We start from the raw sequence: 9,733 nt of genomic DNA on the forward strand, positions 1-9,733 counted from the left end.
GTAGAAGGGCGTGGGACGGGGGCTGTAAAGGCGAGTGTGTGTTGCTGAGAGTGGTGCACGGTGTCAAATTACACTTAGGAGACAACAACTTTCTTAATGACTTAAACGTGTGTAAACACTTAAGACACAGTTACTCATAATTACCCTTCCATATGTCACAATTGACCTTTAGCTGTCAAAAATGAAATATAGTAATCGGAATATAAATACTCACATCACCTTTGACATGACCTTTTGCATGACCTTTGACCAATCAAGCAATCAATTAAACTTTTGACATTTTCACCAAGGTCTATCTCTCTCTTATCTGTATTATTATTTGAACTTCATGTTCATGCTTTACAGATTATTCTAAATGTATATCCATCATAAATATGGGCACAAATTAAGATTAAATAATTCCTTTTGCTAAAATGAGATTGTTTGCTTCCTGCATGATGGTGATCACGCCCCTCTATGAAATTAATCAATTAAGCCAAATAATTCATGTTATTTATTTTAATGATTTTACGTACAAGGATTTAGTAACATAACTTTGAATGTTAACTTATTACGACAACAAAGACATGCAGTTAAGGTTTTACTATCCAAATTAACCTGATTTCACCTCATATTATATTTATTGTGGGTCTCTAATAAATGTAGGTTATTTAGGAGTTCTATCCAGTTCAATGCAGGATGGATTTTAGGAATAAAATACTAATGTTAAGTAAAGCAGGCATTTTATTCTATACACTAAAATTAATTATTTAGCATAAAACTGAACTATGAATTTTTAATTACAATTCAATTCTTGGTGACTTATACATAGAATAACATTACATACATCATTACAGATAATACACCATCACCATTAAATCTTATAAATTAGTAAATAGTTGGATGAGTATAATATTACACATTGGGATATTACAGAATTAGTATAACCATATTACTGTAATGAAAGCCTAAGCTTAGAAAGATCACTGAAGTAATCCTAATTGTCTACATAGCTCAATGCTTTCTCAAAGTACTCTATGGCTTGTTGTTTTTCTTCTTTTTCCTTATAAACGATTCCAAGTATTCCAAAGGCTTCTTTATCTTGTGGGTTGTTCTTAATTCTTCTCTTTGCAATCTTTTCTAGGTTTTCAGCACCCCTCTTCCCTTCATATGAATTTGGATTTATCTTCAGACATTCAATGTAGTGTTTGAGGGCAACAGGCTTGCTGGAATTCTGCATAATGCAGAAGAACAGACTGGTAATTATCTCTTATCGTTTTAGCTGCCTTAAATGCATTCTGGAACATTTGTTCTGCTTTAGACACATCCCCACTCTGTCCATACTGGAGGGCCAGTTCACTCATAGCAATAACAAAGCAGGGATTCAATTCAACTGCTGTCTCCAAGTGGTTGATGCATTGCTCTTGAGCATGCAAAATTTCTCCACTTTCTAGGTGTTGCTTTCCTGATTTTTTCAGATTTGTGATCTTTTTCTTATAGCAAAGTGCCAGCTGATGATGTATAAAAGCTTTGCTGGACACTTTCTCTAATGTTTTCGTTAGCAGGGCAATGGACCTATCCACACTGCCTTGATCCCGGAAATACTTCCCAACATATCGTAGCACATGAGGGTGTTCTGGTGACCGCTCTAAGGCTTTCTCTACAAGGCTCTCTGCCTCCTTGTACTCCCTTTGTCCTAACAACCTTATAGCAAGATATACCCTAAGAACATCATCATCTGGTTTAGTGTCTATGGCCCGTCTAAGTTGATTAATTGCAGTTGAATTTGTTGTATCTTGGAATGTAGGCTCTGTCCGATGAAGAACAATTGCAAGGCCGGTATTCCATTCACTGTCATCAGGGTCCAGTTTCAGGGCCTCGCTGAAGCAAACTTTAGCCATGTCATAATATCTGCGGGAAAATTTAAGGAAGGTCCACCCTTTCTCTCCAAGCACTTCAGCATATGGAGCAATGGGATATTTCTCTTTAATCTCACTTAGTTTATTTAGGTAGCTTTCACACTCTGCAAAACGATCCATGCGATAATGCAACCATGCAAGGTCTCCATAGGCAACAACAAGGAGCTTGTCACAGTCATTTCCATGAGACTTCGTGAGCTCCGTGAGCTCTACAGATCTCTCAAAGTAGCTAAGTGCCTCAGTATTGGAGCCTAGGAGAAACTTTACAAATCCCATATAGTTGTATGTACGTGCAATTCCTGTCTCTCCACCAATATTCAGGTTAAGCTGTTCTTCTAGCCTGGTCAGAAGATCTTTGAGATCTGTATCATATTCATTTAGAGCCCAAGTGAAATGGCATTCCAGCTGAAGAAGTCTGGCTTTTAAATTTGTTTCTTGGTGTGAACTGGTAAAGAAAGAAATAACTGAGTCATATGCATGAATAAAACTAATTGTATGTTTGTTGTTTTACTTTTCAAATGTGTAGTAAATGCTTTATATTTTTATAGTATGTTTAAAGCATTTGTCTAACTCTTTAATTGTACAAGAGTGGTCCTTGAGGTCAAGTAATACAGTATATCTCACATTATTTGTTTTTCATATTATTTAATAGTTACAGAATAAAGACATAAAATGGACCATAAGGTTAACAGTCTATTGCCAAGGACAGATAAATTTTAATATAGTTTAGGTATCCAGGCAGAATTACAACACTTACCTCATTCTGTTTAATCTCCGTATACCTACTGTATATCACAATGTGGAAACAGATGCAGGAGACAACACTGACACACACACACACACACAAATGTATATATATATATATATTTATACTTCATTACTCCGCCCACAGGGTCAGAAATAGAAATCGAAACTATTTACTTGTAAATTTTACATGAAACGCAATTAAGAAAACATTCCATTGTGTATGAAGCAAACCACGAGGAAGTGTTAACTTTCGTTTTCTACATTCACAGCAGTGTGCTAACATTCACTTTCCCTACAGTCATTCTATCTATTAATCATACAGGCACCATATTATACAACCTTTTAAACTGATTTATAATAACTCAAATAGTGTTGTTTTATCCTAGCACGAACATATAGAGCTTTATATCATGTTTTAAAAAAAAGCACAGGAAAAATGTAAAAACCAACACTAAGAAGTGGAAATGTTGTAAGACTAAACAAGGCAACATAAAGCAGAAGAAAAGAAAAGAAAAATGTGAATATTATAATGAAAAAATCATAATGTTGTAATTAATATAATATTTAGTTACAATATCTCTGTCATTCTGTGTGTGTGTGTGTGTGTGTGTGTGTGTGTGTGTGTGTGTTTGTGTCACTCCTGCATTTGAGTGTTTGTCGACAACCTGCACCACTAGCCTACCTAGCTGCTACTCGTAAATGAACAGTAAATGAACCTCTGTCTTCCCTACATAAATGTCCCTCCATCCACTCTGCCAACATTTCGGCTACTTCTTACTGGACTCATAGCTATTCTGAAGCCTTCCTTAATCTGCTGAGTCACGTCTCTCACCACCTCCTCCCCGCCTCTGAATCAATTTTAATAGCTACTCCTTCTTTATCTGTGTAACTAACTTTATTGTTACTCTGTTGTATACTACCTTGTGTTGCTCTGGCAGCCTAAGCACTCTGGACTGCCTCTGCACTGTAGCTAGATGTTGATGGCCCTACACCAGCAGCTGCAAATTAACGTGTGGTGGTGGCAAACATTTCTGTAATTTTCGCACATTTTGCTGCTTACACTTGTAGGCTTTTGCATTTTTTCTGCTTCTCTGGTTTATCCATTCTTATAGACAGGCTCATCTCAAACTCCAGTCGAACTCTAAATAGCAGATTTTGTCAAGGGGAGATGAGGGCTGGCCAGGAGGCAGACAGGGCGTGGCCTGAGATTTCATTGGACTAGCTCAATGTCCTTTAAGACAGTCAACCAGGAGTCACGTGATGCTTCCAACCTAAGTGGCACAGTCTCGCTAAGCCTTCGCTCAAATCATTCAGCAGATCAGCCTGGTACGCCTGCAAAACCGCCATGGTGTGCAAGGAAGTGCCGGCCTGACCTGCTGCTTAAAACGCCTTCCCTACCAGGTTAGAAGAAGTTCTACACGGCTTGGAGGGAAGAGTTGGCTTCTTTAATGAGGTTGATGTTCCAGGAGAGAGATAGCCCGCAAGCGTCTCTTCTATCTGGGGCATCACCACATAACCTTGTGCTTTTGCATTAACGATGTTTGAATAGAACGAAGTCGATGGTACAAAAATACGGGCTGAGAAAGGTTTATTCCAAGAACGTGATAATTCGTTATGGAGGTCATCAAAAAAGGGAAGAGAGCGGCGTTGTGGCGCCCTCTCCTGGCCACCTGACAGGAATCTGTCGTCTAATTTTGATTGTTTTGGGTGAGCTTGCTCCTGTGGCCAATTAATGTGCAGTCGTTCGAATGCATGTGTTATAGCTTCAAGCAACTCCTCATACTCTCTCTCATCTTTAGAGGAGCGTTCTAAGGTAGCTACTTCCATTTCTACAGAAGCAGGAGAACGAATCTCTTCAAAGACCCAACAAAGTAGAAAGACACTGTTGTGAAAAAATCCTCAAATGAGTCAGGCTTTGCTTACAGAAGATTACGACCTTTATTATCATGCAATAACGGCCGGAGCTGCATCATGGACACAACTGAATCTCTGGTCCGTTTCCACCATTATATATGCAGGGCTCGCTGTACATCCCTCCAACATCTGTTTCCCATTAGGGGCCCTCTTTAGCTCACAATGAAGATACCCCAATGTAAAGCTCTGGTATCCTATGCACGTGCACACAGAGAAGCCTATGTCTCAGCTTCGCATGCACATCCCCGATTATATACAGATATGGTACCTTCTACCCCCCAAAAGTAAGTAAAATCAAATAAAATTAAATAAAAAATTTTCCCATAGCACTTAGAGACAACACACCCCAGTCACATTAATAAGCCACTCGACTTCTTGGAAAGAAAGCTCTAGATAAGTGACAAAGTAAGTCTGCACGCGTGTTTTATCTGTTTTGAACTTGGTGTTATTTGATCTTATTGGTTTAGAAATTGATTTCAATAAATAGTAAACTTTGCTGATTTCGGTATCATTTTGTTGACAAGTGGGGCTTGAAAATTCGCTCACCCCCTTAATTCGGGCATGACAGAAAATGTTTGAGAACCACTGGGTTAAGGAATAGAAACTGAAAATATTTACTTGTAAATTTTTTATGTCATTAAGAAAACAGTGTATTGTGTATTAAACAAATCCAAAAGTGAAACTTTTACCTTTTGTTTTATCCATCTACAGCAGTGTGTTACTATTCACTTTCATTTTAGTCCCTATATTTTTTATGTACATCTGTCACAAAAGCATTTGCATATAATCTCAAACAGTATGGCTTTGTATCCCAGCCTCAATTAATGATGCTTTTACAGTATATTAGGTTAAAATAAAAATAACACAGGAAGTCCTAATTTGCTAAATGTTTTTAAAAGTATATACAAGTTATGTATATACTGTAGGTATGTTCCGATTAAAATACCTTGCCTTTAACCACATTTTACACTTTACTTAAATTTCTGATGTGACAAAAAATAATCACTTACAGTATTGAGAAACTATAGAGCACCTATTTTAGTACCTTTCTTAGTGTTATTAGATTTTTTAACAAGAAATTCTAGTAAAGAATAAGTAATACTAGTTAATGAAAAATGTTTTAAAAAATCTATATATGTGAAAACCAACACTAAGAATGCAAATGATATAGGGCAAGAAGAAAAAAAAGAAAAGAGGGGAAAAAACATGATTATTGGAATGCAAAATCGTGAAGTTATAATTCAAGTTAAAAATATTTAGTTATAATCCTTAAAATAAAATATTTAGTTATAATCTATCACGCTTTCTCTGTGTGTATAATATAGCTATGTCTTAAGTGAATGTTTCAATGAAGGTTTACAGATAAGTATGGGTTGAGGAGTACTGCCATATTATTAGGGGCGGTCCTCTAAAGTAAATATATAATATATTTATTTTTTAAAGCCTACAATTTCTTTTTAAATGACTTAACTCATTGTGATTGTCTTACGTGATTCAGGAAATTTGCCCGACATTTAGATATATTGATGTATAAAATAAGTAAAGTAATTTTCTATATATAAAAATAAAGAAAAAAAGCGAGGAATTAGTCACTGACAAACACATTAAGCTTTAAACGCTTGATTATGTAATGTGCTTCATGGTCGAAATACAAACTTAGGGAGGCTATGGGTGTGTATTTCAAGAGAAACAGCATCTTATTACAGAAGGAATGGGTGAGACTACTGGGCTCAAAATGAAAGTAAAAATGTACCTACACATAAAAAATAAGTTAATACAGTATGATGATTGGATCTAGGACTTCAGTGTAGATGGCGGTTTAAATGGCTTAAAAAAAAAAAAAGTTAAAAAGTTGTGTTCACCATTTGGGAGTAAACTGATTTTTGTCTGGTTGAGCTGTCAGTACAGACAAACACCATTCATATGAAAGTACTTCTTTACACAAAATGCTTTTAGATTACTGTAACGAATTCGACCCTATGTGCACGGGTGGCACCATGAAGCAGGATATTTCTATAAGCACGAGCCCCGTCTAACTGGTCGCAGTGGTGGTGTCGCCACTATCTACAATGATATACTCACTATTACTCAGAAAATAAGTGATATTATAATAATAATAATATAATATAGTGATCTTACCTCAAAGTGATGATATCACAGATCATTACCTCCTGATATATACTCTACCCGTAGAACAAATTAGCTGTGTCTCCCCACGTTATCAATTTGTTCGAAATATGAATTCGACTACTAAAGACAAATTCACAAGTAATCTGCCGGATCTGTCCCAATTTCTTATTAGACCTCTAAATGCAGATAATCTAGATAAAGTGACTAGCAGCATGGGCACTATTTTTACCAGTACATTAGACACTGTTGCTCCCATCAGATTAAAAAAAGTCAGAGATAAAACACTTGCACCGTGGTACAACAGTCATACTCGCGCCCTAAAGAGAGCAACCCGTAACCTCGAGCGAAAATGGAGGAAAACTAAATTAAAAGTTTTTAGAATTGCGTATAAAGACAGTATGTGCAGCTATAGACAGGCTCTAAAAACTGCTAGGACGGAGCATCTTAGCCAACTGATAGCAAGAAACCAAAACAATCCCAGGTTCTTATTTAGTACAGTGGCTCGCCTAACAAAACCTAAGATGCCCGCAGAGAGTATCCCATCACAGTTTAGAAGTGAAGACTTTATGGACTTCTTTAATGAAAAATTCAATAGTATCAGGAAGAAAATAACGGAGTTTGAACCTCTTATAGTATCTCACGATCCAGTTCAGCCTATAGCTTCACATTTAGATTTTCAGTGCTTTACAGGTATAGGACATGAAGAGCTGTATAAACTTATCACCTCAGCTAAATCAACAACGTGCCTGTTAGACCCAATCCCAACCAGATTTTTTAAAGAAGTGATGCCTACGGTTGGAGAGCCACTTCTAAACATTATTAATTCTTCATTATATCTGGGTCACGTCCCTGAACCTTTCAAGTTGGCAGTTATTTAGCCGCTTCTTAAAAAATCTAATTTGGACGGGAATGAAATAACAAATTACAGACCGATTTCAAACCTTCCGATCATATAAAAAATATTAGAAAAAGTAGTATTAGCTCAAATATGCACATTCTTGCAGGAAAACAACATCCTTAAAGAATTTCAGTCAGGTTTTAGGCCCCATCATAGTACAAAAACTGCACTAGTTAAGATCTAGCTTCAGACCAAGGCTGCATCTCAATACTAGTCTTACTTGATCTTAGTGCTGCATTCGACACTATACATCATAATATTCTCATAGGTTGCCTACAAAATCATAGAGGTATTCAGGGGCAGGCATTAAAATGGTTTAGATCATACCTGTCTGATCAAAACCATTTTGTAGATCTGAATGGAGAACCGTCAGGTGTAATGCCAGTGAAATATGGGGTCCCACAAGGGTCAGTTTTAGGACCTCTGCTGTTCTCAATATACATGCTTCCCTTGGGTAACATCATTAGAAGACATGGGATTAGTTTCCATTGGTATGCTGATGATACCCAATTATATATCTCAACAAAACCAGACGAAATACCCAAGTTGTCTAGATTAACTGAGTGTGTCCAGGACATAAAAGATTGGATGACCAATAACTTTCTTGTACTAAATTCAGATAAGATGGAGATATTACTTATCGGCCCAAAAAACAGCACATAACAGCTTTCACAATTCAGCCTGCGTTTAGAAGGATGTACTGTTACTACCAGCTCGACAGTAAAAGACCTGGGCGTAATATTAGACAGTAACTTGTCCTTTGAAAATCATATTTGCAATATCACAAAAAAACAGCCTTTTTCCATCTTAGAAATATTGCCAAACTTAGGAGCATCTTATCCGTATCTGATGCAGAAAAGCTAGTTCATGCATTCATGACCTCCAGACTGGACTATTGTAATGCATTACTAGGTGGTTGTCCTGCATCCTTAATAAACAAGCTTCAGTTAGTCCAAAATGCAGCCGCCAGGGTTCTCACTAGATCAAGAAAATATGATCATATAACCCCAATATTATCATCCCTGCACTGGCTACCTGTTCAGTTTAGAATTAATTACAAAATAGTATTACTTACATACAAGACCTTAAATGGTTTACCTCTCACATACCTAACCAGTCTTCTGATACACTACAATCCACCACGCTCCTTAAGATCACAAAACTCCGAACTTCTGGTAGTTCCCAGAATTTCAAAATCTACTAAAGGGGGTAGGGCATTTTCATATTTAGCTCCAAAGCTTTAAAATAGCCTTCCAGGCAGTGTTCGGGGAGCAGACACGGTTTCCCAATTGAAAAGTAGACCCAAGACGCATCTCTTTAATCTGGCATACGCGTAACTCATCCCATAACCTCATACTCCAGTACACCTATCCTGAATGGCAACTACGCTAATTCTCTTCTCTAATCTGTTCTGTATATTTCGACCCATTCTGAGGCATCAGGAGATTGTGCCAGCTTCAGTACACAAAGGCCAACCCTGCGAGGTTTCTGAGGCATCCAGAGAAGGACCGGCTTCAGCTGGATTCAGCTTTATGATGGTTGGAGCTAGACATGCTGCTCCTGTGCTTGCGGTGACCCATTGATTGCGACCCATTGAGTTCCCTGATTGAGTCTGGTTCCTCTCAAGGTTTCTTCCTATTGCCATCTCAGGGAGTTTTTGCCTCCATCACCGTCATTCTTGGCTTGCTCATCAGAGACAATTCATTCATCATTCATTCATCTCATTATTATCTAGACACATTTTTCTCACACATACACACTTCCAAATATTTTCTTTTCTAAAAAAGATTCTTTCATTTTTGTGAAGCTGCTTTGAGACAATGACCATTGTTAAAAGCGCTATATAAATAAAATTTAATTAAATATAGCCAATATGTGTTTCTAAATTACTTAAAAAGGAAAACGTTGATATCTTTAATATTTTTAATTACCTGTTTAAATATTTAATGCACAAAAATGTCAACCTTACCCACATTATAAGTTGCCTGAAAATAAATGCATAGTCTAAACCAATGTTTGGTCATTCTTGTCCTGATACTTCAAAATGACTGAGCTTTTGTTGAAGAATGTATATTATACACTGTCAGACCCAGGGTCTTATGGCGGTGTTGAAAGTTTGGAGCTATCATTGAGAAAATAGGAAAAA

General features: G+C 37.0%; 1 pseudogene; it reads right to left on the minus strand.

Moving 5' to 3' along the window:
- Positions 1 to 976: 976 nt before the first annotated feature.
- On the minus strand, positions 977 to 2,660 carry LOC128541287 (interferon-induced protein with tetratricopeptide repeats 5-like; annotated as a pseudogene).
- Positions 2,661 to 9,733: the final 7,073 nt, after the last annotated feature.

This window comes from Clarias gariepinus, chromosome 14 (assembly GCF_024256425.1).
Source record: "Clarias gariepinus isolate MV-2021 ecotype Netherlands chromosome 14, CGAR_prim_01v2, whole genome shotgun sequence".
In the NCBI taxonomy this organism is placed as follows: Eukaryota; Metazoa; Chordata; class Actinopteri; order Siluriformes; family Clariidae; genus Clarias; species Clarias gariepinus.